The following is a 25,731-nucleotide window of genomic DNA, read 5'->3' as shown; positions in this document are numbered from 1 at the left end:
TGCCAGAAGAAATGTTCATCAAAGAAGAAATTCTATAAAGAAAAATCAGGACCAGTAGCCAAAGAAAATTTTAGCTACCCAAATATTCCAGTCTGGTTTCATTCCAGAGGCCTAACTATATAATACCTTGAAGTAAATCTGTATCATTGGTCTTCTACCATATAATTAAAGCTTTATTGACAGTGTCATTGCTTTTAAATTATTTAGATAGATACAAGACATAGCCCTTAGCTTTTGATAGTCTCCCTTTTTGTGCACTTATGTCATTTTTTACTAGATTCTGCCAATATAAACCTCTATCCTTTGCCAGTGTGATCAGTAATCTAGTGGCCAACAGAATAGAAGTGGAACCATGTGGTGCCTGCATCTGTCTTAAATAATAAGAGGTATATATTAACAATGACTGACTTTGAGCTGCCAGTTGAGCTTACATGTTGAGAAGAAGAAGTTGAATAGAAAGCTAATTGATTGCATTAGTTACTCTTAATTACATTTGTCAAGTTAACTGCAAGAATTTCCTGCTAATAGGGGGAAATAAATACAACAAAAACAAAATAAGGGAGTCCAGAAATGTTGAGACTTTCAAGTTTGGCAGAAGTAACTGCTTCTCATCGTAGTCAAGAAATAAAAAGCATCAAACAGAGAAGACCTTTGAGCAACAAAGGCCAAATAGACTCACTGCTGCAGCAAGGATCAAGTCAAGGGCACCCCTGCTGCACACATTCTTAAGAGTTCTGACTTGATTTAGGTGTCTTAGATCAAAGACTCAGTTCAGGTTTGACTCCCAGTAAATTCTCTCTAATGGACAAAATAACTCAGAAAACACAAGTAAAAAGTAGGTGTCTCCAGAGAAACTTGACATGTTTAAAATACAAATAATTAAGACAAGAGAGCAAAGCAGACAGAGTCAAAAAAGCAAAGAAGCAAATCTAAGAAGTGTGCATAGAAATGAAATGTGGATGAAGCGATCAGTACTTGTGGCTGATTGAATCATATTGATAGGAAGCCTACTATATTTTAAAGATACAACTATGGCTTAGACTGAAAAAAAAATCTGTGAATGTTTAAGACAAGAATATACAGAAGTACCAGAAATACCAAGACCAGAAATAAGACAACTCTATTTTTCAACATCCCCAATCTTCTAAGGGCGGGAAGCAAGTTAAGAAAAAACTGCTAGGTTTCCAAAAAGGTTATGATTTCCTTTGGGCCTTTACCTGAGAATTGGTAGAAAAATGGAGGGGAAAGAGTTACCCAGAGAACGGAAAGAAGAATCACAGAGAAAAATGGACTGAACATCTCCTCACACTAGCTATCCATGTGGATTTCAGAATTGACACACAGATCTGTCTGTACTTTTTCTTTCTTTCTGAATGGGAGTCTTTGATGAGATAAGACAGTTCCCTGGGTATGTTGCATAATTTCTATTTAATTTATGAATGTTTGCATCAAGAAAAACTACATAGGTATTTAGGATGAAGAGGCTAATATAAACAATATTCTGATTGAGACATCAAGAAACGCAACATGTATCTTGGACGACATCATGCATGATGCCAGGAGCAGGTGGGGATTCCACGATGCCTCCACTGGAAAGAGCTACTTGCCTTTTGTTATATGGAGTAAAGTGAGAACCAAGTATTTGGTGAAAAGAGATGTGGAGTGTTAAAGCCGTTATTCTGTTCACCATTCAGTAGTCCCAAATCTGGGAATAAGAGGAATTATATTTCCAGATCCACTTGTAATTGAGTGGGACCAAGTTACTAGTTCTGTCCAATAAGCCATGGGCAGAAAGAAAGGTCAGGTGTCAACTCCAAAAGTCATTTTTTAATTGCCAAGTCAGTGATTTTCAGATATATATATTTTTTTCTTTCTGGCATAATGGAAAGAATTCAGCATAGTTCTAAAGGTTTAAGTCATTAGTTAGCTAATTAAGCAAAGCAAACTTCATAAAAATTTCTATTTGCCTCCAAATGTGTGAGAACTCAAGATGTTATTGGTTTGTGTCACTCAGGTTTTTTTTTTTTTTTTTTTCATACTCCTTTCACTAATAAGCTTATGGTGGCATTATGGTTCACTTTACATACAAAGAAACAAAGGTTATCCCTAAATTGGCCAGGCGTGGTGGCTCATGCTTTAATCCCAGCACTTTGGGAGACTGAGGCTGGCAGATCACGAGGTCAGGCGATCGAGACCATCCTGGCCAACATGCTGAAACCCCGTGTCTACTAAAAATACAAAAAAAAAAAAAATCGGGCACGGTGGTGGGCACCTGTAGTCCCAGCTACTTGGGAGGCTGAGACAGGAGAATCGCTTGAACCTGGGAGGCAGAGGTTGCAGTGAGCTGAGATGGCGTCACTGAACTCCAGCCTGGCGAGACTCTGTCTGTGTAGGGGATGGGGAAGAGGATCCCTGAATTGCCTCAGGTCTTTTAGACATCTAGTTATCATTTGAACTCTTGTTTACCTCTAAAATGCTCTTTTTTTTTTTTAATGCTTTTAACTTATTTTACCTTGGGGGATATCTAATCCTCTCAACTACTTTAAATACAACAGTAACTGTACCACACATCTATTGTATTCATTCTGAAGGCCCTTCCTCTCCCCCATTCTTGTTATAAAAACTGCTATTGGCCACATATGTTTTATCTATGAGTAGACTTCTATTCAAAGCATGGAAAGTCATGCTTTCTATCCCTGCACTGCTATAGTCCAGAGGTACAATTTTGGAACAATCAATGTCTTCTCCACAACTTTTTTTTTTTTTTTTAATTAAAATGGTTAACAAATCATTCTTCAGAGGCAAGAGGAGCTATTTGAAGTCAAACTTCCCTCTTGTTGCGAAATCCTGACTTTCATGACTCAAAGGAAGGCACTGAGAAAACAAAACCAGACAGAAGAAATGACAAAAACATTCTTTTGGTTCTCAAGCCTTTGTTCCTAGTTCTTCTTGAGGAACAGTCTGCCTTTCCTGTGACTTGAAATCATAATTGAATTTTTTAAATTTATAAATTCTACTTTCCTAAGGCAGTTCCAGTTTTGATCCTGTTACTAATATGAAAGAATTATAAAATTGTATGTACAAAAGCTCATGTTATTGCATTTCAATTATGCTTTGGTTTCTAGTTTTTTTTTTTTTTTTCCTTTAACTGTTGTGTGTTCAGGTACTTAATCAGCAAATTTCATTTTTTTGTCATTCCCTACTAAATTTAAAATAGAATACTCTGACTACTCAGAGAAGAGAATCTACTGAAATGTTTGAAAATACAATTGATCTTTAAGTGTTCACATGACAAAGAAAAAAGGAGATTGGGTAAGTTAACAAAATCATGAATTAGTTCTTACTATGGAAAGGTCCAATGGTAAGATGTCTAACATTTTTTGTTGGAATATTTAATTAAAATCAAATAGGGCTCAAAGATCTACTTTTGAAAATACATTTTTATTGAAACAGAAATCATTAAACTTGAATTTGCCTTTATACGATTGTCATGGTTGAAACTGCCTTTGCAAAAATGTATCAGTGAGAAAACTATGGCAATGGGAAAGATCTGATCTAGCCAACCTCTCTCTCTTCCCTTTAGCTTCAATGCTGTTTTAATTATTCCTAGGCTTAGGCCAAGATAACTTTGGAAGACATTTAGGTTATAGTTTAAATGATAATAGCTGTTCCCTAAAAAGCCACAACCTTTGTAAAGCTAATGAGAGACCATCAGGCTAGGGGGAGGGGAGTACCCTGAATTCTGTTATGTACAGTAGGCATAAAGGATTGCCAGTCATTATTCTGGAGGTCCTGCAGATAGTATCACTATCGTACATTGGCTTATAAAGGAATCTTTTCATAGTTGTTGACATGTCTGACACCCATAGCTCTAGGATCCATTGGAACCAATGACTCATCTGGCCCCACCCAGAAATGATTCTGCACACAAGAGGACCATTTCTCACACCCCTTTGATTGCACTCCAACAAATCAGCGGCAAGCACCCATTTCCTAGCCATCCCCACCCCTTCCCCAAACTGACTTTGAGAAACCCCTAGCCTACCAGCTTCGATGAAATTGATTTGACTAATGATGCTGTCTCCCAGGTGACATGGCTAGCCTTGCATCAGTTAAACACTGTCTTTAACGCAATGCCATAGTCTTTATTTGTGCAGCAGTCGGGAAGAACCCCAAGGGTGGTTATATGTTCAACAATGAGGAACACGTAAAATTAAAACAAACAAAAAAAATCCTTTTGGTATTTGTAATTATATTTCAATTTGAGAATAGAATATATGGATTTTCTCATAAGAAAATACACTTACTACACTTTGCACTGCCTTTGAGTTGTAGACTGTAAAATACAACAAATTCCATATAGATTTAACCTGAGATTGTATGGATAAAATGCCTTGTTTCTAGCTGACTAGGAGTATATTGCTTAAAAAAATTTTTTTTAAATAACCTGAGCCTGGTAAATTTGAATTCACTTCATTTATTTTCTCCCTTACTCATCCTGTGTGGTGAAATGAAACCATTCAAAAGACACTTTGATGACTTGAACCAAACCTAGAATCTTTATTTTATTTGCTAGAAAGAGTATTTCTGCTTCAAATGTAATGGTTCCTCAGCTATTCTCCCATTACGATTTAGTTACTATAATTTTGGAAAGAATAATTGCAAATTTATTGTGTGTATGTATAGTAGAGCAATAAGCCTATGTAATAAACATTTTAGCCCGGTGTGGTGGCTCACGCCTGTAATCCCAGAACTTTGGGAGGCCGAGGCGGGCAGATCACGAGGTCAGGAAATCGAGACCATCCTGCCTAACACGGTGAAACCATATCTCTACTAAAAATACAAAAATTAGCTGGGTGTGGTGGCGGGCGCCTGTAGTCCCAGCTACTCGGAAGGTTGAGGCAGGGGAATGGCGTGAACCCGGGAGGCGGAGCTTGCAGTGAGACGAGATTGCGCCAGTGCACTCCAGCCTGGGCGACAGAGAGAGACTCCGTCTCAAAACATAAATAAAATAAAGTAAAAATAAACATTTTATCCCTTAATTTGAAAGTTTAAACTCAGACTGGATGTTACTTTGACCAAGCCCAACTGTTCATTGTGCTTGACTAGTAGTATTTCTCTGGAGATATATTTATCTATTAAATATTCATTATTTCCTTGGTTTTTATTATAATCCAATATTGGCCTTTTATTATGAGACTTAGAATATATATCTATATCCATACACACAGACATATATAGCTTATATAAGATATGTATGATATAAATGACTTAGCATCATCTTTTATTGAAGAATTTCCATTAATTTTGAAATGTTACTTTTTAAAAATAAATGTTGTTGTATGTATTGAGGTCTTGGAATACATAGATATTAAAATGGCTATTATAATGAAGCAGATTAATATGTCTATCATCTCAGATGTGATAGATGACAAGAGCAGCTAAAATCTACTTATTTAACAAAAATGACCTAATAAAATACAGTTTTGTTAACTTTATTCCTCTTGTTGTACATTAGAGTTCTAGACTTGTTCATCCTGTACATCTGCTATTTTTCATTCTTGGACCTATGTTTCTTCACCCTCTTCCCCATGATGACCACTGTTTCATTAATGTCATATTCTTGAATATATAATCACCACTATATATTTTAATAGCAAAAACATGAATGAAATGCACAGAATAACAAAAGAGATCATTCTAAATACTGGATTGTAGGGTGGATACTCTAAAAATGTATTATAAGGTCATATTCAGAGAACACGTATTGAAATCGTCAAATAATCATATACACTAACAGTGGATAAAGCACACTTAGAAAGAGTGATAATATATCAATCCTTCGCACATCCCAGAAACCTGCCCTGAGTATTATTTGAGGTCTTGAAGATGAAGAAATGATGTAAGGATAATCAAATGTATGTCAGATTTCAAGGAATACAAACATGAAAATGTGATTAGAGATTGTAAGTTGAGTAAGTAATTTGAAAAGTCAGTCTAATCATACTGTCCTAGTAAATAATCACTGAATAGAGGGTTGCATTCACACCTTTCTTAAATGGACAAGTTATTAGCTGTAATTGGCACAGTGTGAGCTTCAATAAACCTTTAACTACTTGTGAAATACCTTCTTATCCCTTCCTACAAATCCTTTTATTAACTCATGGCTATAATGAATCAAGGAGCTAATTATTAGTGGCTGTGTGGCAACTGGGATGCCACTGGTGTTAGAGGAACATAGAGTGCAAAGACTTCTTGGTAATAAAGAAATACATCTTTTTATCTGTTCTGGCACCGAAGAAGAGGACAATCAACTCAGGATTGCTTCTGATAATACTGACCTTGCAGCTTGCCTTCTGTGGATTTAGAGTATGGGTGGCAATTTAGAACACAATTCCTTTACTAAAAATATAGAGAAAATAAGGGCATGAAAAGCAAATGTCCTATTTTCACATAGTTAGTCACAACAGATTCAGAAATAGAAATTGTGGTTTCTGAATCCGGCATCGGAGGTCTTTCTAATACATTTTGCTACCTTGACAGACCCTTTCGTATTGATTCTCCTATGCAATAGAAAGTCATTCAATATTTGTTGATTCAATATGTGATGTTTGAATACCACTGTGTGTCTCTTAAGTCTCCTTTTTTCTTTTTCAATTTACTTCAGAAAACAGTAAAGATACAATCAGGAAAATACATAGTTTTTAGAATTCTAATTTATCAAAATTCTTGACTGTAAATGTTTAAATGCTCTACACACTCACACACACTCACACAACACACATGCTCACATGCATATTTATATATAAATATGTAAACATGTAGAAAGACTAAATAGATGGATATTAGATACATAGATAGATGGAATACGATAGTTTAAGTTGGTGCAAAAGTAATTGTGGTTTTCCCATTAAAAGTATGCCAGAAACCACAATCACTTTTGCACCAACCTAGTATTTTGATTGATAATACTCTTTATTCATATACTTTTATGTATTAACTTATTCATTTGATATGAATATTTAATATGTTCCTACATTCTGTTAAGAGGTAGTGATAATTATTATGTACCCTACCTATAACTTATAATAAATGTATAATAAATAAATGACACTTATTTTAAGTCCTTGACCATTTATTGATGACAATTTACCAGGCACACACACATGCACACAGACACACACACTCACAGTGCAGTCATTGTTAGATAGAGGTATGTATCCAGTACTAGAATACTGAACTGTTTGGAATGAGGTGCATAAAAGGGAAAAACTATACTGGTAAACAGAAGTATTATACATAATATTTAATAGTAATTCTGTTTCTATTTGTAGACATTTTTAGAACTCTTTTAAAGTATAACCATTTAAATAGAGCAATAGGATCACTTCTTTTCAGAGCTACAATTGCTGGAAAAGAAATGGAAGTACATCATGCCAGTAGGGTATTTCCTTTTAGAACAGAAAGTTTAAAAAGATAAGCATAGACTCTTGATCTCCTCTCCCAAATAAAGTAATGATGAGATAATTTGGGAATATTTGAACATGGGGTTAGAGGAAAGACGCTGAAGAGTTGGAGTTTGCTAACTGCACCACCATGCAGCAGCAGCGATGCTGCTAGGGTGCCCACAGGGATAATTATCACCTGGGAGGGAGCAGTATTTCCGGAAATGATGTTCATCATCAGATAAAGGGGAGGGCCCATCACAAGCATTCTATGCCAAGCTAAAAAGCTTTTTTTTTTTTTTTCCCCAGAAGGAGTGGTTATGAATTAAGACCCACTGCTGTTCAAATAATTAGGATTTGTGGTGTTTAAGAATTACCTCCATTAGAGAAGTAAAATGGTATTAATAGTGTGGCTGCAAGCTGTGAAATACAGAAACATTACTTCCTAAGACAGCTGTTCAACTGCTGTTAGAATATGCAAACTTCCCTAGAAAAAGATTTTTTTTTCTAGTCAATCAGTGTGTGGATAGCAATCAACAATAATGAAAAGAAATAATAGCTCCATAGAAATGAGAGTCTTTTGAGCTATTGAAACAATTATGATACAATCTACATGACTAAGGGAACAGAGAATCATTTGGGTATCAAGACTTCAAAAAAGTTGGAATGAAGAGATCAACCCACAAAGGTGTATTAATTGAATGATAAAGAAAACAGCAATTCACAAGGTAAGTTCACCTGTGAAGAAAAGTCTTCTGATTCATTGGAGAAACAGCAAGTTTTAACATAATCCTTATAGGAATAAATATGTGTATAAATGAAAATAAGTTTTGTTAATTCAGCCGTCAAAACATCAACTGAGCCTTCCATGAAAAGCTTGTAGCTTACTAAACAAATATGATATATAAATCTTAAAATTAATAATTATACTTGGTTATTCGCCTATGATGACAAACTGAGACATTACCATAGAAAAAATACCAAGAGAATCTAAATTTCAAACTTCAGTTAAACTACTTACCTTAACCATTTTCCAACTTTTCAAGATATACAACACAATCCACATATAATTTTTTAGGAAGGCTCTCAGTGACTGCAGTATTTTGTTAAGAGAGGAACAATATCAACTGTATTAGAAGATTAAAAGGATACATTTCAATATGTTAAATTTCAAATATGTATAAAATTATTATAAAACAGAATTTTTCTGCAAAAGACTTCAGTAAATGATACAGTTGAACTCTTTTATTGTGAGTAATCTATAAATTTATATATATATATAAATTCCTTGGAAAGAAATTCCAAATGCAAAATTTAAATACACACACAAACACACCCATGCCTATATGTATTTAAATTTCATGTATGTATGTATATATTTTATATATATATATATGAAGACACGTGAGGACACATCTGAGTTCATGTGTATATATATATACACACACACACACACACACACACACGGATAGTGGACAAAGGGAAGCAAGTCTATGAAAAGCTAGAAATTTCACAAAGGCTAAAGGGAAATTATAACAATAAAGAGAAGGTGAGCCTAAACACCTTAGAAAAGGCAAGGGAAATGAGGAAAAAGGCACAGTAGGACCTCAAACATTTGAACAAAAGGTTGTGGACGAATAGGCTAGATAGGTTATGGTGTGCTCTGGAGAGAATATGGAGAGCTGCCGTAAGTAAGGCATATTTTAAAGACAGCCCAGGCCCTGGTTGGCTTTTTGATGTTGCACTTGGGTAGCAGCAAGTATGGAAACTGCTTCCAAAATTTTACACCAAATAGTGCAACAGAGAGTGAACTTAAATGTCTGAAGATATGAGTGGACTGATGTCTCAACAATGCAAAATCTGTGCTATGTTTCCTTAAGCACTTTTTCTTTTTTTTTTTTTTTTTTTTTTTTAGACAGAGTCTTGCTTTGTGGCCCAGGCTGAAGTGCAGTGGAGGAATCTCAACTCCCTGAAACATCCACCTCCTGTATTCAAGCGATTCTCCTGTCTCAGTCTCCCAAGTAGCTGGCATTACAGGTGCACACTACTACACCCGGCTAATTTTTGTCCTTTTAGTAGAGGTTGTGTTTTGCCCTGTTGGCCAGGCTGGTCTTGAACTCCTGACCTCAGATGATCCACCAGCTTTGGCCTCCCAAAGTGCTGGGACTACAGATGTGAGCCACTGGGCCTGGCCCCTTATGCAATTTGAAGACTCAGTTTCTTCATTGGAAAATAACAACTTTGAAGTACATGGCTAAGGAACTGGTGTGCTTACAGGTACGCATTTTCATTTCTGTTACTATAAAAAACTGGTATGCTTGAAGGCACAAATTTTCATTTCTATTTTTGGTACATAATATAATATTTTTCTCTCAAAGCCTGACCTAATCTATTAGTTTTCCTGACTATGTGTACATTTTAGACAGTACATAGCTGTCTAAAATAAAGCAGTCTACAAGTTCAGAAATATTTTTAGTCACCTTCAGAGAATGTCACCAATAAAATAACACATGAGATTGGATATCTGCAGTGTTACTTGTGAATAAATGAATGTTTATGAAGCAAGGGCACTTCACAAGTATCTTAAAAATTAGGCTACATTCTCAGCAAGATTTCACTTGAAGGTACTACAGTAAATCAACTTTAAACTATACTTGGGTATTGGCGTATGCCTGAAAGAGTCTTTTCTTTTTTTTTAATACTATGATCATATTTTACATAAAAATAAAGAATAAAATAAAATATAAAAATAACATTTGCCATTATTTATTATATTTTCTTTGATTCTAAGTCACATTTATTTGACAGCTTTTTTTTGTTTGTTTCTTTATGTATTCGTTTCTAAAGAAGAATGTTCCTTTTCAGGCTACGGCTACTTAAGTTCTCATTTCCACAGTCTTTATAATACATTTCTCAAACGTAATTCCTTTCTGTGTTCTGATTCTCCCACTTTATGTAGTGAATTGCATTTATTTATTTATTTACTATTTTGATTTTTCAAAAATCTTAGTACGTGGAACAGAAATATTGGATTACAGATACAAATAGACTAGTTAAAATAAAATGTCTCCAATTATAAATGATGAAATCAACATTCTCGTGCATGTTTCAGACTTCCATAAATTTAATAGTGTGAATTCTGCTTCCAGGGTCCTATCTGGACAAAAAAAAAAAAAAAAAGAGAGAAAGATAAATTGTTTATGGACCTACAAAATACAACTATAAATAAAGCAACCTAACGAGCCAGCCTATTTCCTCTCATTTTAAATATACAGATATATTCATTTCATTTATTGGAATTTTTTTCTCAGATAGATATCTGGTTTTAAGTTTTGAGTCTTTTTATTTAAGTGTGCACAGTCAACATATATGCAGGGTTACTTACAAGTTGGCTTATACTGGTTGTTACAGCCAATGGCTGTGTTACGTGAGTCAGAGTCTAACCTGATTAGTTGGAGAGACTGGCCCTTCAGGTTGCTAAAGACCGTACTGATTTTCCTCCTTAAGATATTAGGATTTAAATAGAATTTACAAGGGCGTAATTCAGGTGTTGATTTTTAAATTCACTCAAAAATTTTTTTTTAAAATAGCACACATAGTATATGTTTAATAAATAATTATTTTACTAGATATTTGTCTACTTTTAATTTTTAATGTGTGAATATATGTGTTAAAATTATTTGCATGTCTTAATAGTGGAAAATGACTGTGAGATAGCTTTTTATTAATTTTATTTTTTAGAACAATTTCCATAAGCACCAGCTTAATTGAGAATATATAGACCAAATTTATATTATCAACACCAATTTTGTACATGCCAGGTTATTTCAAGTATGGGTTCGATGTTGTTTGTCTGATTTTATGTACTTGATCACAGAGTTTAGACATGCTCACTCCCTTTATTCTCAACATCAAGCACGTTATATTGTTGTATTTGAAAAACGTTATCTTTTCAGTCATGGTTTTCTGTCTGCGTTTGGAGGAATTATTCCATGCTTCTGGCCTTATGACCTCTTATAAGATTATGAAATTCTACAAAACTACAAAAATCAGCTGTACTTAGAAAAACAATTTTTCTCAACTACACACATTAATCTGTTTCACTGGGGATGTTCATGTTGATCCAAATATGTATAACTAAATCATTCCATGCACATTGTAGAAAAAATTACCCTATCTGTGTGAATGAAATCTCTTAAGGTCAAAGAAAATCGTTTAGAACTTGTCAAAGTACAAAGAGAGAGAAGAAATAATCATAAAGCAAAGATATTTCTTTTCCAGATATATTTTTTGCAAACATCCCTCTGAATGTATTTTTAGTACTTTATCTGAACTCACTTTATGTTAAAGCAAATGTTTCTTTTCAATTAGAAGAGTTGGAAACAATTTTTTTTTTTAATAAAAATCCAATATGGAAACTCTTATTATATTTAGGACTTTTCAAACCCTTTGTTTTTCTGTGTTTCACTTTCAAGGAACATTTATACATACATAGAATAATTTCTATATATGTGTAACTGTATATTCTAACCATTTTTGCTTCTTACTATAGATTTTATGCATATTCATGCATTCAATAACAACCCTACTTCATCAAGATATAAATGCTTAATGGAAATTCAAATCACAGCTTCAATTTTCTGTCTTTTTTAAAGACTTCTGATTTTCTATTACTATTTAAAAGGTTACATTAACTTTAAATTTGCATTCCATAATACATCTGCAATGCTGATATTTAGCATTATAAAATCACAGAAAATATAATAGGTAAGTAATTATTTAAGTGAGAAAGGTTAATAAAAATATTGATGAAAAGAACAGCAATAACTTCAAAGTTTAACAAGAAGCTCTATGAAGAAATGATACACTTCACTAAGAATCATTCAAACTTGTTAACTGAAAATCTGTTACTAGATCTAGTTATTTGCTGTAGCAACTGATAAAATCCCTCTATAACAAAAGTAACTACATAAAAATAAATTTTAACTATATTTATCTCTAAGATTTTAAATTCTTCAATGAAGGAGATATCTTTATTTTCTTTCCTTCACCATTTAAACAGGAAACTGAAGATTTCTTCATGTAAGGTGATTCATTAAAATACTAGTGGCTGACTAAATATAAGCTATATTATTTGGTTAAAAGTAGTATTTCCATTAACTCATCTCCCTGTAATTTCTAGAAATTAATACTCTTATTTTTTTTTTTTTTTTTTTTTTTTGAGACAGAGTCTCGCTTAGTCGACCAGGCTGGAGTGCAGTGGCGCGATCTCGACTCACTGCAAGCTCCGCCTCCCGGGTTCACGCCATTCTCCTGCCTCAGCCTCCCGAGTAGCTGGGACTACAGGCGCCCGCCGCCTCGCCCGGCTAATTTTTTGCATTTTTAGTAGAGACGGGGTTTCACCGTGTTAGCCAGGATGGTCTTGATCTCCTGACCTCGTGATCCGCCCGCCTCGGCCTCCCAAAGTGCTGGGATTACAGGCGTGAAATTAATACTCTTATATTATACCTTGTATAATATTGTTATATAAATACCTTGTAATTTTGTGTCCTTTTAATCCTACATGTTCCTAAATCTGTAAATATGGTTTATTCCTTTTACTTCTTATTTGCAAACTGAACAGTTATTTTCTGAGTCCATATTTTTACCAGTATTACAAAAGCATTAATTGCATTCATCAAACAGCATCATCATTGTTTCTGAACTTGACCTCCAGAGCTGGAAATTTCTTTATTCAAGTGACTGCAAGCCCTCATTTCACCAAATATTGTCTTATTATCTAACATGGTAGCCATTTTTCCAATCTATGGTAATCTCTTCTCCGGTCACCAACTGGCCACTTTGCCCCATATTTTAGGTCACACATTTAGGTTATGGTAGCACATCAATTCTAGACACAAAATTCTGCATTAGCTAGGTTAATGTAGGATGTACTTCATTGACATTCAACCACAATTCATTTTGATTAAAACAGTTGTTCATTTTCTTTACTCGACATGATTAACATTAGCAAAGGGGTCATACTAATCCTAGGGAGCAAAGGCTGGCATAGATATCATATGTCCATGATGCCTCTTAACTATCATAATAAGGAGAAAAGAATGTTATATCACACATAACTACAAAAAACTGATACATGCAAATCAACTACGAGCCCAGAAAGAAGAAGTGAATTGATTACAAACAGCTTTATATTCATATCAACATATTAACAGCCAAAAGGTAGGAGCAACCCAAGTGTTCCATGCTCATCAACAGATGAATGGATACACAAAATGTGAATATATGTGTGTATGTATGTGTATGTGTGTATTACACTTACCTATATGCATCCATATATACATATACACACATGTACAATAGAATATTAGTCACCCCTATAAAGGAAGAAAATTCTGAAACATGTTATAACATGGATTAACTTCAAATCATTGTGCTAAGTAAAATAAGGTAATCAGAAAAAGACAGATATTATATTATTCCACTTATATGAGATAACTAGAGTCGTCCTAAATTCATAGAAACAGAAAGTAGAATGATGGTTGCCAAGGGCTTTTGGAAGAGGCGAGTATAGAAAGCATTAACCAATACAGAGTTTCAGCTGAAATAGATGAAAACATTCTAGAAGGGAATGGTGATAATGATTGTACACCAATGTTAATATACCTAGTGCCACAGAACTGTACATCTTAAGATGGTTAACCATAAACAAAATGGTAAAATTTATGTCATGTATACTTAACCATTTTTCAAAAATGGGAGCAACATATCTTTCTGTATATTTAAGTAATTATTCAAACTGAAGTTTTTCAAAAAGACATCTCTGAAATATGTCTCAATTCTTCTCTTCACACTCAGAATTTATGATCAGAATGTATGTACCATGTATTTGTATAGTCTTATTGATTGTATTAGATATTTTATAAGTTTTGCATTTTGTAAATGATTCTTGAAATGAGCAGGCAAAAAGATGCACATATGTACACACACACATACACACAATGTAATGTCTTAGACAATTCAGGTAGCAAAAGTGGTCTTGATTGATTGATTAGTTTATTATTATATATAGTGACAACATCTTTTGATGAATAGTAGCATATCCATTTTGCAAGTATCAGACTTACAGAATCTTCAACTACTTAATGCAAATTACAGCTTGGAAAACAAACAATAAGAAATATTTTTTCTCCATCTAAACTGAAACTCATGCTCATAATAGAGGAGAAGCAAAACTGCCCTAATACCAAATGACATTACAATATAAAACATTTTAAGAATCAAGATCACTGCCATGACTTACTGGCATTTTGTTTTCTTCATTCAGCTCTATAAAATGTCAGTTTATGAAATGGAATTACTAAAAATGAACAATGAAAACCCAACAATCAGAAAACACAAAGTTTGGGGTTATTGAGTGCAGTTCACTAGAGAGAACAGCCCTGAATATTTATCAAAAACAATTGTTTATATTTAGAAAAAATATGAAATTTTATTCAGTACACCCTGAGGACGTAGAAAATCTGCCATTGCTTTTAGAAATGTTCGATAAGAAAATAGGTATTTTTAAAAGATCGTAATTTAACATTTTAAGCTTCTCTAATTAGAAAAATTTATTCATCCCCAAAATACGATTTGCTCATACTGGAAATGCGTAGTATGTCATACGTTTTTCCATTTCAGTCTGCATGTTTTAGTTCAATTCATTTAGGTGTAAATTCAAAGTTAAACATATAAACAACTAAAAAACATAACGTTAGTTAAGGCAAAAAATTATAGAATTTTGTAACAGTGTTGTGTTTGAATATAATAAAAAGTTGAAGACCACTTTTAAATGTAACCCACATCGTCACCTGATTCTTGCATATGTCTGGTTTATGCATACTAAACTGGAAAAACGTAACAAACAGACAAGCAAAAATTATGATTGTAGTTGTGTGTTAACTTTTGATTGCTGCTGTAACAAATTACCAAAAAGTTAGTGGCTTAAACCAACACCAATCCATTATCTTACAGTTTTGTAGGTTAGAAGTTTGCCATGGATCAACTAGGTTTAAACCAAAGTGTCAGCAGGATTGCATTTCTTTCTGGAGGCTCAAATAGAGAATCAATTTCACTAGATTTTGCAACTTCTACAGGCTGTCCACATTCCTTGTCTAGTGACCTCCTTCCTACATCTTCAAAACAAGCTATGTTGCACTTCTCTGTAAATTGAGTCAGGAAAGGTCTTCTTTTATGAAATCATGTGATTAGGTAAGGCTCACCCAAATAATCCAGGAGTCTTCCCATCTCAAGACTCTTAACCATAATCACACTTGCAAAGTCCTTTTTGCCATGTAAGGTAATACATTCACAGTTTCCAGGCATTAGGATATGGCTACCTTTGAAAGCCATTATTCTGCCTACCACCAGTTGTCTCTAAATTATATTTTTATAAAAAATAAATTAGCTCGATAGCTTGAGAATGGCAATTTTGCTCTAATTATATACATTATGTATAGCGTATGCCAGTAGTTTCTTCTTCCAATTCAGTATCTCTTAAGTAAGTAATTGCAACTGGAGAGTATGAACTTTCATGTATTTTCTATCCTTAAACAAACATAAAGAGAGCATAAAACCACCTTAGTGCAAAAGAAGATTCCATGATACATTTATATCAGTGGTTATTATCCTAGTTTTCATGTGAAGATTTCATCCTGATTGATACTTTATATCTTCCTTCTGTAGTTCCTTTTCCCTGTAATTTATGTATGCTACAGTGTTCACAAGGAAAATACATACATTAAAATCAGTTTGTGGCATGAGACTTCTCTATTTGGTGGAAGTCAAATCTGGCTCACATATAATCAAAAATATCAAATAAAATATAGCAACACAAATGTCTATATGTAGGTACTAACAGTATGATCTCCAAAAGTAACATTTCTAAAGCACAGTCTTTGTGATTTATGGTGAATATGGTTAAATAGCTGAATATCTGTCCCAGGTTCTTTCCAGTTTGCCTTCTTTTTCTTCAAAGGCTGGAAAGTATAGAAACTACTCTTCCTAGACTCTTTTGTACCTAAGGTTTCTAATGAAACTATTTTATTAATTGCAATTTTACTATTTATATGGCCCTTTCATGTTTAATTGGTTAATGTTATCATATTTTTATTTCCTTAAAATAAATATATTTCACATTTATTCTTTGTCATTAGGAAAATGAAAACAAAGTTTATCCATTTTCATTTGAAATGTCAGCTATGTCTCATAGAATGTGAATTTCTATTTTTATCAGATTACATTCAGAAAATAAGACCTGTTTTTAGAGTCTATCACTGAACTATTTCAAGAAAGAAATCACTTAGCTTTTTTTTTTTTTTTTCAACACATTATCTTGTGTTATGTTGTGATTTTCTTGTTTTTATTAATCTTACTAAGGAAAATGTATCTGTGAATACATTCCCAAGGATTCATATCAAGAAATTAGGCCTGATTGTTATTTCATTTTTTAATGTATTCATTATTCAATAACTATTCAATCTACAGCACTCTCATGATATCTACCTTTCTACCAGAAACCACACATAAACTCTGCCCTACTTAGGTTGTTTATTGTTGTCTCCACCTGCGTAGACTAGCAGGTCTATTAGAGTAGAGAGTTTTACCCTGTTTTGCTCACTGGCATAACCTTAGATGAGTGCCTGACACTTAGCAGTGGCTCAGTACTATTAGCTGAATAAGTGAATTTATAGAGTGCCTATTGTATGCCACACACTGTTCTGGGCTCTTGAGATGTATCTGTGACAAAATAAATAAATAAATAAACTCTTATGGAGCTTACAAACCATGAGTGGAAGAAGTCAAATAGCCAATAAAGTATAGTTATAAAAATTAAGCTATATAGAATAGCAAAAGATGATAAATACTATAAAAAGGAAAGAGCATGACAAGGACAAAGAAAGTCAGAAGCCGTTGGCCAAGAAGAGGAGTGGTGGGGTTGCAGCAGCAGTAGGATTCAATATCGTTGTCATGGTAGGACGTACCAGGAAACATTTGATCAAGTCTTAGAAGTCAATGAATTAACTCTGAGGAAAGAAGAGGGAGAGAAAATCCAAACAAAAGACACAGTCACATTAGGGCAGGGAGATTTCATACAGAACAAATGGTAGAGTAGAAGGAGGAGGGACAGGTAGAAGAAGATGAGATCAGAGTGATGAGGAGAGGGTAAAAATCTTGTGACCCTCAGAAGCCAGAGGGTGGATTTTCCTGTTTTATTTTTAGTAAAACGGACCATTGAGGAATTTTTAACAGAGAAGTGGCACCTTGTTTACATTTAAAGGGATCACTTAAATGGTTGGCATGTTGAGAAGAAATGGTAGGAAGTAGAATGGTGAGTTTTGTAGCACAGAGTATTTACCCTTTCAGTAAAACCAATCAATTCGGACATCCAAGCATAGCTGAGCATTAGCTGCAATGCTTTTTAATGTAGAACTATCAGAAGTATAAAATTTAGAAGCTGACCGTGTAGACTGTTTCTTATAAATCAGAGATGCTGAATTAAGTCTTCTTCAAAAAGAGAGAACGGTTTTCCCTCTCCTTCTTATCTGAGGGGGATACGTTTCAATACCCCTGGTATTGAAATGTTTGAGGAATTTTAACACTTCATTTATCTGTGTATTGATGAAGCCATGAAGGTTACCAAACCATCTAGGTATATACTTTGTTTTTTAGAGCTGATAACCCAGGTGGTTACTAAATGACCAATAAGCAAGTAGGGTACACAGTGTGGATACCATGAACAAGGGAATGGTTTAATTCCCAGTGGAGCCAGGGCAGAGAGCTCAAACTTTCATCACACTACTCAGAACAGTATGAAATTTACAACTTATGAATTGTTTGTTTCTGGAATTTTTCACTTGATATTTTCGAACCGAGATTGACTGCTGGTAATTGAAACTGTGGAAAGCAAAATCACAGATAAGGGGGCTTGTTGTAGATCTTTTAATGTATATTAATTTTTTTAAAATTTTCTAATTTATTTAGCATTTAATAAATGTGGCAATTTTTCTTTTCTATTTCTGAGTGCTGTATTTTCAGCTCTAGCATCTAGTATTTAGGCAAACTCCATCATATGTAATTTCCTCAGATTTTCTATACGACTGCTCAGAATCTACTAAAATATATCCTGTAAAACTAATGGAGGTCATCAAAAGCTTATGTTCAATGGGAACAATTGTTCACTTTTTAAAATGGGGTGCCCCAAATTTGAGTACAGTGCTTTCTCATAAAAACACAAGAAAATTAGACTAATTCCTCTTGTAACTAAAAATGAATATAAATCCAATATATGCTTATTGAATATCTACCATATATAAATCTACTATATATCAATGTAGTATACATGAACTTAAAATGCAATTCATCAAAAATACTGCTTCTATATGATATATTTTATAAAGATATTATTTTATATTTTTACTTACATTTCTGCTCCCTAAAATGCTTTTTCAAAAGTTGCTATAATAAACTAATATATTTATGACATGCTTCAATCATTTCCCTGCCATTAAGCAATTTTATTTTTTTCCCACCTCAACCCCTGATGAGGAAAAGGGAGAGCAGACTGCAGATTAGCAATATATAATGTAAAAACAAATCCAAAATCAGTCACTCCCTTGTTCCTTTCCAATGAGCACAAAAATAATAATTACTAGAATCTTAATTACAATGTTCTTTTTAGGCCACATAATATACAGATAAATGAAGTGTTAAAATTCCTAAAACATTTAATTGCAAAGATTTTTTTTGGCCCCTATAAATTACAAAAACTGAGCTATTCGATGTATTGCCAGCATCACCTTCTCATGCAAAATATGAGTGAAAATAAAAGGCAAATTTCTTTCTGTGATATCAGTGTATCTTTGCCATTTCTCTAAGGTGCACTGATGCCAACACTAATAAAGAGACGTTAAAGAATAATAAGCTCAGGCGCTCATGTTTTGAATGGTGAAAACAATTTGTTTCAGAGATCACATAGGGCCAAAATTGTGTAAATGCACACAAATCACTGCAAAAATTATATTTGTTATCCCTATTCTTATCGAAGACCTGTGCATGTAAGTTTCTAATCTGTTACCAGCATGGGAAAATCAGTATTTGACAAAGGAAATTTGTCCATGACAGCTAAATCTTATTTATTCATTTATTTATCCCTGAATTTAAAAGTAGTATTAAAGTTTTAAGCACTACGTTCTTGAAATGATCTCATTTCCATATATTTTTGAAAGGGTTTTGGCACAGTACGCTAGATTTAGTTGATTTCTAAATAATTTTGGTATTAATATTCTTGCTTACTGACTTAGAAATATAAAACTTTCCTTAAGAATACTTTAGAAAATTGTTTTACTGTTAATCTGATTGGCAAAAAGTATGGTAATTTTTATATTCATGATGATCTAGAGTAACTGCAAATGATTTTAAGGATGAAGACTCTCCATTCTATACCAGTGGTCTAATCTCTGGAACACCCATTAAAGTGCCTTGCATAGAGTGTCTAATAAGCAGATTTACCTGGAAACCTCAATCCTATTTTATTTTATTTTATTTTTATTTTATTTATTTTTTGAGAAGGAGTTTCTCACTTGTTGCCCTTGCTGGAGTGCAATGACACGATCTCGGCTCACTGCAGCCTCCGCCTCCCAGGTTCAAGACTATCAATCTCTTTCTATGCATCCATCTATATATATAGAAACTTTCACAAATATATGCAGAAGGACATTATTGTGTTTTAAAAATCTTAGTTGAATCATGTAAAGGAAAATGAGCAGGTAAATATATGTCCCCAAATTTTATATATGTTTGAATGTGAAAACAAAATTATTTACTTCCATTTACATATGGAATAATTCATATAGAAGTGAATTTTATTACATGTTATAGACAGCTTCTAGACATGGTTTATGGATTCTCCTGGAATCCTAAAATTCAGTGACTGATTGATTTGCCTTTTTAAAAAAATAAATAATTGATTGATTTGGCCTTTTTTAAAAAATAAATAACTGATTGATTTGCCTTTTTAAAAAACAGACACTACATAATCATTCAGATTTGAATAATCAAAATATAGATAAGCTAAAAGAAGGAAACTACGATCCTTAATAAATCTACCAATTGTTAATGATCTAGACATGTTATGGAAAAAAATATACTGAATCTAAACTACTAAATACAAATTAAATACACATTACCATTAAAATGTGAATTATCGGCCAGGCGCGGTGGCTCAAGCCTGTAATCCCAGCTCTTTGGGAGGCCGAGACGGACAGATCACGAGGTCAGGAGATCGAGACCATCCTGGCTAACACGGTGAAACTCCGTCTCTACTAAAAAAAAAATACAAAAAACCAGCCGGGCGAAGTGGCGGGCACCTGTAGTCCCAGCTATTCCAGAGGTTGACGCAGGAGAATGGCGTAAACCCGGGAGGCGGAGCTTGCAGTGAGCTGAGATCCGGCCACTGCACTCCAGCCTGGGTGACAGAGCGAGACTCCATCTCAAAAAAAAGAAAGTGAATTATCTAAATGTTTTTTGACATTTATAACTACTGTTATATTGATACAAACAGTTGATGAAATCTAAGAAAACATTTATATTTGCAAAATTTCTAAAATGTCAAACTTTTATAAATGTAATTGATGGCATTTTATAAATTATTTACATATATAAATAACAAACTTTTATTAATTTCATATATATTTGTTATATATTATATAATTTACTTAGTAAAAATATTACTAGACATTAAATATGTAAATTATATTAAACAAATTGATGAAAAACCCAAGTTAATAAGCTGAAAAAGCTCTCTCTCATCTTTCTTAACCAGGAAAACCTATAGTTTTTATCACTTTTATTTCCTTGAATTTTAAATTTTCTGCTTCTACTTGTACTATCTACTCAATAACAAAAATAATTTGAAAAAAACAACAAAAAATGTCCTATAGCATTTGAAGTCTTATATATTGAATAAACCTTGATCATATCAACATATATTTTTGTTTTGCATTTAAAACAAAGTATTAGTCCTAATCAATTATGACCTATTGTATTGACCATTTCAAAATGCTATAATGAGCTTATTCAATTATTCATCATTAAACAATTCTGATTGCATCATTCATTCATACAGCATGTATTGAATATTTATCATAAAGAAAATAACATTTTTAGGTAATTTTACTTTTTGGAGAAGAATAACAGAGAATAATACGTATTTTTACTTTTAATTATTATTTTAACACAGATGATACATGCACTATATAAATCTTTGAACAATAAATGAGACATTCACCTTTAATATGTGTCTGCTATTAAAAGGTACAAAATGTAATGGTTCAGGTTTTGACACTGAGAAATAGTGTAAATACAATAACACTTGAAGGAAAAGAATGTAGACCTGGTGCTTAGTGATCATTAGGAGAGCTGAAAGGATTGATTCTGACTTGTCCACTCAGTTAGTGTAGAGTTTAATATTTTATAGGAAAATAAATAAAAGTGACATTATTATGTACATGTAAGAATATACTACCATGGACATAAATACTCACATTTAAAGGCTTACTAAGCCACAAGAACGCTATAAAGTTTATTTTGTTTTCTCTTATACCTCACATTTGTGCTGTGACACATATATTATCTGAAGTTGGTACAGATAAAAAGTACAAAATTTGATGAAAATCTCTGTATTATCATTACACAAGAAAGGAAAAAATTGGAACATAAGACAAAAATTATTTTTTTCATACTAGCTACTTTTGAACACTGCTTTGCTCAACAATTTTGAATCCATTAAAATAAATATGAGAATCAAATATTTCAAAGCATAACTATAAAATACTTGTATGTAGAAATTTGTTGATGCCCTCCTCAGGATCCTGTCCATTGTCTTATTTTATTTATTCACTTTACCATATTTTTTCTTCAAGGTAGGTTGAGCTGATGACACACACAAAGACATACACTCATATTCATATGCACACACATCCCAAACAAAACACTCAAAAGAGATCTAATTAACCTATTGCCCAAATATTTTCAAATCTAAAATAAGTATATGGTTTTTTTTTTTTGTAGAAAATATAGTCAGTTCATTCCCAGTCTTTATTATTTTTGTGTGAGTTATAGCTTGGAAGCATATTTGGCTTATATAATCATTGGCAAAATTTTCACTGAAATGTCTAACATATAAGAAAGTAGAACAGAAAGGCTGGTTATAAAATTTGAGCCAATAAATGGAGGTCAAATCAATATTGATTTCCAAATTGCTTTATCTGCTTTTGCCTGTATAATTAGACACTGTGTCTTGCCATATATTCACGCACATAGAGAATAAGTATAGAATCAATGAACTAGAACTCTTTTTCAGGTAAGGTTTCAAGTTGTTTTCTTGCTTCAATTCTGTAAATATATTTTTTCTTCCTAACATAAACAGCAGAGCTAATGTATTGAGGGAGGTCATAAGCTACCATAGTTTAATTTGAGTATTTTTAATTATCAACAGTATCATCTTTGGTAAAACTTTGCTGTTTCTTTTCTTTCCTCTTGTCTTCTTTAAGCATAACTGTTGAATGCCTGCAAATTCTGCTTTGTTCTGTATGTGGACAATGGTGCAAAAGTTATTAATTGTAAGAAAATTTTTGATTTAATTGAAATTGATAAACTTTTGCAAAGGGTAGTCTCATAAACAGCATAACTTAAAAAATGTTTAGTTAAATTGTTCCTTCTCTACTAAGATTTCATCTTCCTTTGCTGTATGGCTGGTTTGTATTTCAACATGTTGTCTAATTTATATACTTGGTTAAGACATGCAGTTAATTAAACTAGCCATTAAGTAGATTGGGAAGTACTAAGGAACAGGGTTTTAATCAGTGTGTTTTCATGACTAAAGATCAGTAGAGGGGAAGTTGGCGTTATAGTTGACCACATATTCCTAAATTTTGATTCAGATTCATTTAGAAGCAACTCAATCATATAATATAAATCTTAAGAGGTTATTAGTGGACTTTTAATATTTTGCTATTCATGAATTCAAAATTCATTCTGAGTTTTCATTTTCTCAATTTAATTAAAAATTTATTTGTAATTAATGTAAAAACCTAGAAACAGAGCTTGAGGAAGTCTTAAATTCTTCGGAGTTCCATTTGCTTCCTGTAAAGTTGTTTCTAAATTAATTTACCTGTTGAGTTCATTTTTATTAAGCATTATACAAACGGCAAGAACAATGCAACTTTTTCTGGCAGTGACTTCAGTGTATGAAGGGCAATATAATTATGTATGAGGTTTCACTTTCGAGAGGTCTCTTCAATTTTGAAAATTATTATCTCTATGTCAACTTTGGAACACTTGAAAAAACAGCAGCTGAACTAGTATCTTTTATCAGAAAACAAAATAAAAAAGTACTTTTGGAATACTACTGGTTAAAATATTACCTAATTAATTTATTCTTAAATTTAAATTTATCCTTTTTTTTACATCAGAAAAATTAGGTAACAATTTTGCCCCAATCAGATTTAATAATTTATCTAAAAATAATAAATTTAAAACATTTTTTGAAGGAATAATTTTACTTATTTAATTTTTTTTCATGTCCTTGAAGAAAAGGTGGTTTTGCTTGGTAATCCTAACTTATTATTTATGCTTCTTGTATTACAAATATATTCCTGTGATATCTCAAAATAATTCCATGCAGTATGAAGTAATTATAAGAGATTCAGAAATTAATAATTTCAGTACTAATATTGATATATACTTATGTCATCTCAGGCATTGTGATGAGTTATTTGTATAAATTATTTTATTCATTCCTCTACCACAAATTTATGAAGAATATAATAATATTCAAAGGTTTTATATGAAGAAACGAACATGAAAATTATTAATAGTCCAAGAATAAACCTAATAAGACCATCGATCCCCAACCTTTTTGGCACCAGGGGCCAGTTTCATGAAAGACAAGTTTTCCATGGAAGGTGTTGGGGTAAGGGATGATTTCGGAATGAAACTCTTCAACCTCAGATCATCAGGCATTAGATTATCACAAGAAGCCCACAAACTAGATACCTCACATGTGCGGTTCACAATAGGGTTCCTGCTCCTATGAGAATCTAATGCCACCGCTCATCTCAAAGAAAGAAGAACTCAGGTAGTAATGCTTGCTTGCCTGCCACTCACCTGCCGTGCAGCCTAGATCCTAGCAGGCCACAGGCTGGTACCGGTCCATGGCCTGGGGGTTGGCGACCCTTGTAATACGTGACTGAATCAATATTCTAACATTGCTTTTTTAGACTCTAAAGCCAAATTTTAATCTTAATTTAGAAAATATATGAGACTCAATTTCTACATCTATTAAATAAGGAGTTTGAAACAGTTGATCTTTTAAATCTGATCCCTTTCTCAAAACCTATGATCTAGGACTGAGTGAACTTTAAAGCATATATATTTTTTCTGTTAGCAGGAATTTTACAGTGTACATAAATATAAAAAATTAGTAAGGAAAGTGATTGCTTTGGTTATCTCATACTTTTTACATGCTACAAGCAATATAGTAAGCCTAAGATGATTTTGTAAGAAAACTGCCCATTAGATTTTATCTTTATAGTGAAGTATATTAATTCTTAGGAATCTGTGGCTCATGTTAAGAAATTTCAGAATATCTGTGTGCGCAGATATGTGTGGGATATATGTGAGAATACTCATAAACAGTACCATTCATTATAATCTCTCTATTGGAATGCTAACTACATCAGAGAGAAGATGCTTAAATAATTTTCCATTGCTTTAACTCAATGAGTTAATAGAGCTAAGTAGAAGATAAACTTATATAATATGGTACTCAATAGATATTTTTGTATTAGTAAATAATAGTAAGTAGCCAAAAATGTAAACTACAGAAATGCTTACTGATTGGTATTTGAATAGTGATGGATAGATAAATATGTTTTGATAGGTCACTGATAGATAGATAGATAAATGTCTTGATACATGTACATGGTAGATGATAAATATGAGTAAAAATCGAGTGAACCAAACTGTATTAAAAAGTAAATGAAGATTAGATATATAAAATTGAGCAAATTAAAGCAAATTTCAGAAAATGACACATAATATGTTAACACCTTTACAAAGCTTAAAAACAAGAAAAGATTAAAATGCAATTTAGGAATATATGCCTTATTTCATTAGTCCTTTATCATATACTTATTAAGAGTATTTTAATATTCTATCATTATAAGTTATGAAGCTAGTACAA

The sequence above is a fragment of the Papio anubis genome, chromosome 3, assembly GCF_008728515.1.
Source record: "Papio anubis isolate 15944 chromosome 3, Panubis1.0, whole genome shotgun sequence".
NCBI lineage: Eukaryota > Metazoa > Chordata > Mammalia > Primates > Cercopithecidae > Papio > Papio anubis.
The sequence above is the reverse complement of the archived record's forward strand: the minus strand, read 5'-3'. Positions refer to the sequence as shown.